Below are 6,000 nucleotides of genomic sequence, written 5' to 3'. Positions count from 1 at the left end.
CACTCCAGTATTCTTGCCTGGAGAATTCCATGGACAAAGAAGCCTGGTGGGCTAGAGTCCATGGAGTCACAAAGAGTCGGACACAACTGAATAACTAACACACACCTAGTGGCCAATAGGAACACGAAAGGCCTTTTGAAATACATGAATGGCATAAATTCTGGGGAAAGACCTTGTCAAGAGTAGAGGAAATGTATAGAAGGAAGGAGGAAAGTTTGAGGGGAAGGAGAGGAATTTGGAAAAGAAAGGAAGGAAGTCGAATTTGTGGTAGTATCTCACACAGTGACAAGCTAAGATTTGGGAAAAGTATTCTTAAAAGTGAATCGGTGTCATGTAACAAACTTAGAGATCTGGAATATGCATCAGAAGTGTAGAAAGAGGACTGGGAAAATTAGGAGGCAGGGTGGGTTTGAGAGGCAAGCAGAGGTGGGAGACGCAGCGCTCATACTGACAGAAGTCAGGAACTGCCCCCAAAGTGTCACATACATGTCATCTCCTTCAGTATACAAGTCACAGGGGAACATCACTTACACACATGAGACCTCAGGTCTCAAAATCAGAAGATTGCAAGCAAGTTGCAACCCTTCCCTCACAAAGAGAACATGAAGCAATCACAATGTTTAGAGAATTCAGAATCCACAAGCCACAGGGCCTTAAGTAACACTGACTGTAGAGCAAGACAAAATAACCTGAAATAACAGCACCGTCTTGGTGAGGGAGCACGCAGTCGAGCATGTACCTGTTGTGTTTCTGTCATGTGCGGGCACTGTGCTGGGGGCTGGGGCTGCAGGGAACAGAAGGGTTGGGCACGGTCCCTGAGATGAGGGCATTTCCTGCTAATGGAAGAGCCCAGACAAGCACATTAGAGAACATCAGCTGCCAAGCTGGTGAGAACGTCAACCCTGGGGAGTTCAGGGGAAAAAAAAGTGGGTCAGTGAGGGGAGGTCAGGAGAGGTGGGCGTCCGAGGAGGGGCGGCACGGGGGGGGACGTGGAGTGGAAGGGCATCCGGGTTCTCCCTCACCTCTCCCACCCCCACCGTGGATCTCTTGACTCTGGGGCCACGGGTATTTTGTCTGTATTCCCAGTAGTCAGCTACATATTATCCCTGGAGCCACTTGGTACCTGTTAGTTGAATGCTCACAGGATGACAAATGAGGGGAATGTGGAAAACTGCATAGTCACATTTTCAGAGGCTCAGATGCTGAGTGCCAACCTCTATCATGCACTTGCTGTCCACAGAGGGCATTGTCTCATTGAATATCCACCACAGCTTTTGGAGATACAGAGCCCAGAATCCTCATTTAACACAGGAAGGCACCTGGTTCATGAGATGAGCAGGCAAAGACCCAACTATTTTGAGATGTTGGGGAGAGATACTAAGATGTTTCAGGAAATCAAGAACTACAGAACACCTAGTCTGCAACTCAGAGTGGAATTTCAATCGTTCTCAGGATTTAAAGCAGCAGCTGTGAGGGCTAAGAGTTGTTGTTGTGTTGCTAAGTCATGTCTGACTCTTTGCAACCCCATGGACTATAGCCTACCAGGCTCCCCTGTCCATGGGATTTCCCAGGTAAGAACACTGGAGTGGGTTGCCATTTCCTTCTCCAGGGAATCTTCCTGATCCAGGGATCAAACCAGAGTCTCCTGAATTAGCAGGTGCATTCTTTACCACTGAGCCACCAGGGAAGCCTTGAGTTAAGAATAACTGAGCAGTAAACAGGCTTGATGAACTGAAGGCTGGCCTCATCTGGGAGACCCTGTATGTGTGTGTGTGTGTGTGTGTGTGTGCACGTGCACATGTGTGTGTAGGTATGTACCTAAATATGGCTCAAGCAAACACTAGCACACAATTAAACATCCTGGGGAGGCAACAGTAGGAGTCAGGAAAGAGAGGAAGACCATGAGGCAAGTCCATGAAGAGAGCCATGGAGGGACTGAAAGCTGCAACTGTCCAAAGAGGGGCTTCAGGACTTTAAGACATATGGATGATTTTTCAAGCCTGATCTCAATCTCTTGCATTTACAAAATTCACATACAGAATGGCAAGATAGTGAAAGTTAGTTATTCAGTCATGTCCAAACCTGCGAACCCATGGACTGTAGACCGCCAGGCTCCTCTGTCCATGGAGTTCTCCAGGCAAGAATACTGGAGTGGGTTGCCATTTCCTTCTCCAAAGGATCTTCCTGACCCAGGGATCGAACCTGGGTCTCCTGCATTGCAGGGAGATTCTTTACTGTCTGAGCCACCAAAATGCCATACACTGAATGGCAAGAAGTTACCATTAATTTTTGCAGGTGTGAGAGTTATATATATACATATTTTTTAAGTCTTCACTTAGAGACAGTCACTGAAGTAAAATGAAATGACGTCTGCAGGATGAGGGGAGCTTGAGAAAAGAGTAAAAATTTGGAATAATACAACATGACAATCTCTGAAGAAAGAGTGTGCATGTGTGCTAAGTCGCTACAGTTGTGTTTGACTCTTTGTGACTCTATGGATTGTAGTCCACCAGGCTCCTCTATTCATGGGATTCTCCAGGCAAAAATACTTCAGTGGGTTGCCATTTCCTCCTCCAAGGGATCTTCCCAACCGGGGATTGAACCTGCATCTCCTGTGACTCCTCCATTGCAGGCAGATTCTTTACTGCTGAGCCACCAGGGAAGCCCCTAAAGAAGGAGACCTGGCCATAAATCAACCAAAGGGAACCTGAAAAAGTGATTGAAGCCTGTAACCATCTTATTTCATTTTGAGGACATGAAGTGGAGCAACAGCAAAGTCTATGAAAGAAAAATAAATTTCAAAAATAAAAATCTGTCTCTTACATAACAGGACACTTTCTACATATTTTAATTCATGCAGAAAAAACATCAGGACTAATTATATGGGGTATTAACAGATGTGAATATTAACAAGGTACACAGGTGAATGAGAGAAGAATTTAAGCAGTGTGAAGACTTGCTCATTTTCCCACCACTTCTCTCACCCTGGGAGAAAAAATTTCTTAACTATTGATAACCTTTCATTTTGTAACAGATTTGTAAATGTTGTTTAATAGAGTGTCTCTGATCTTTTAAACGTAAAAATGGGTTTAGCATCACGCCATGGGCAGCCCCAGTATCTAGCCTAATTAATAGGGCATGTGACTAACACAAGGACTGAGGTTGAATTTAGAAATGTAGAAATTCACTGAATAATGAACTTCAATTATTTTCTGGATGTTTCTTCTCAACTCTCAACATTCAATCTCAATTCCCCATTCCTAAGTGAACTCTAGAGATCTTACCCATAAAAAGAGTCTTCAGGTTCAACTTAAAAAAAAATACATATATACATAAAATACAAAGCTATCAGAAAATCCTCACCAGATACTGAGAATGATTTCCTTATGGCTTGGGAGATTCTGCCAAGATTCCCTTTAAGGTTTACTTAGATGGCACTCAAGGCAGATTCCCATATGGAATTACTCCCCACACAGGAGCCTGACCTGGGGGAAACTGAACAAAGCAGAGATTATTTACAAACTCCCCAAAGCACAGGCTGTTTTACATTTCTCCCACCCTGGATCTAATTCCACTGGTAAATACAGCACATATTAAGTTATAAAGCATAATTATGAAAAGGCCAAGAAATGCTACAGAGGATCAACCTTCCTGACACTGTGAGGCTGAGGCCAGAGACCAGGGGTGGCTGGACAGGCTGCCAGGGTTGCTGGTACCCAGGAGTTATCACCATCACAGAGGGAACCAGAGACAGACTGATGCCAGCAAGCGTGCCATTGCTTAAGGACATCTTACAGGAATCATCTGTGTTCTGAGGGAGAGTCTTACTGTCAGAAAACTTTTGGGCAGTTTTCCCCCGTATAGGGAAAATACATAATGTGGGAGTTGCAATAGCCCTCTAAGCTCTCCCTGAAGAGTATCCTTGAAAGCAGGCCCTTAAATAATACAGATAATACTGATACACATAGGTTCTTGATGGAGTGGGTTTTTGGTTGGTCTTTATCCAAAGAGGAAGGAAATTTTTCCACGAACCAAAACAATATTTAATGGCAATCATGATAAAGTCATACCTTTTGTTTTGGCTCATATCTTGAATATGTTGGTTATGTAGTTTATACTTACTGCTTAACCCACTTGTATCTTTGTTAATTGAGAGAGACTCAACATTTTTTTTTCCAAACATTATGGAGATTCTGATAGAATAATTTTGCTTGTAGCTTGTTTAAGCCCTAGACTTTTCTTGGGATCACATTCATTTAAAAGAAGCATCAGAACACTCACTTAGCAGGAAGGCAAAATATCATGCAAGGATGTAGCAGGCTTGGCCTCTGTCTGCCTTGGACCAGTCATCAGCATGTCAGTGTGATAATGGAGAATGACCTTAGTACAACCTGAAGACCACGCATCCAGTTACTGGAGTCACCACTAACTGGATTGAAGGAACTATTTTATGCAACCACCATTTAGACCATATTTTCTTTCACTTATTTATTTATATACATAAAGCAGACTAAAGTAAGGTAGCCTTTTGGAGTAAACCTGTCTGGGTTCTTTCACCTCCACCACTCACTTACTTAGCTGTGTCACTGAATTACTGAGTCAGTCTGTCTCACTTTCCTCATCAGCAGAGATAGAGTGCATTGGTATTTCCCTCTGTGACAGGGTCTATTCAGACTCCAGTGATCATCTGAGCTTGGTTCAATGCCTGGCACATGATGATTCAATAAATGCTTGTCATTTTTATGATGAGCTAAGGAATTTACACTTTCAAAGCACATAAGGAAAATTAAAAACCCTCTCCATGTGCTTTCCTAGAAGGTCCTACATGGAGAAAGATTCTGGTGTCTATCCTATGTGGGGCTTATAATACAGATTCCATAAGTGTTGTGAATTAAATTGGAAGTGCAAGTTATTTTGAAATGTAAAGTAAGTGAAAATAATTTTATTTTCAGAAATGGAAGCACTAAAACAAGTATTTAAAGAATCACATAGAAAAATACCTGATAAATGCTGTCGTGTTAATGGCAACGATATTTTGTGGTACTTTGTCAAAAAGCTTTATGAAATAGAAGTACCATTTCCATTGAATTAAAAATATATCATGCAGGTTTGTTGAATTGTCTAATGGTTGACCATTTCTGGAATGCATGTGTGCTTGCTCAGTTACTTCATTTGTGTCCGACTCTTTGTGACCCCACCAGGCTCCTCTGTCCGTGGGATTCTCCAAGCAAGATTACTGGAGTGCATTGCCATGCCCTCCTCAGGGGGATCTTCCCGCCCCATGGATCGAATCTGTGTCTCCTGCAGCTCATGCATTGAGGCAGATTCTTTACCCCTGTGCCACCAGGGAAGCACCATTTCTGGAATACCTCAAGGTAAATCAGAAATCCCTGGAAGGGGAAAAATACCACATTGGGTTCTATGAAAATGAAAAAAAGAGAGAATCACCTGGCAATCTTTTTTGTTTGTTTGACTTTAATTTCTAAATTTTAAAAATACCTTGAGTTCCAAAAGAAAAAGTATTCAAACTATATTTTTAATGTTTTTAAATTACAGCAAACTAAATAATCTCAATATTATAGGTTTTGTTTTCCCTCCTTGGACCTTAAACATGTAACCTTTACTTTGAAATTTCTCACTTTATTTTAGCAAAGTGGAGACCGAAATAGTCCCACTTAAGATGTTCTAATAAAAAATTTGAGAAAACATTCTCCAGTATCTAGTGAAAATTAGGTCCATTACTTAATAGATACTGTGCATGTGTTTAAGTTTCTATTGCCAGGTCTCTTAAAGTGTATGTGGGTGTGTGTGGGTGTGTGTTACCAAGAGAATCTAGTGCTAAACAATCTTTATGTTTTTACATTGCTAGTCTTCTTGTTGGCGGTCTGTTTTGTCCTACAGAAATTTTTCTTTCAATGAATAATTCAGACTCATATTACATATTGATAACTATATTTTAAACCAAAAAATTCCTCACATAATAAATACATTTTATGCACA

Source organism: Bos indicus x Bos taurus, chromosome 9 (genome assembly GCF_003369695.1).
Source record: "Bos indicus x Bos taurus breed Angus x Brahman F1 hybrid chromosome 9, Bos_hybrid_MaternalHap_v2.0, whole genome shotgun sequence".
Taxonomy (NCBI): Eukaryota; Metazoa; Chordata; class Mammalia; order Artiodactyla; family Bovidae; genus Bos; species Bos indicus x Bos taurus.
Note: the sequence above shows the minus strand (reverse complement) of the source record.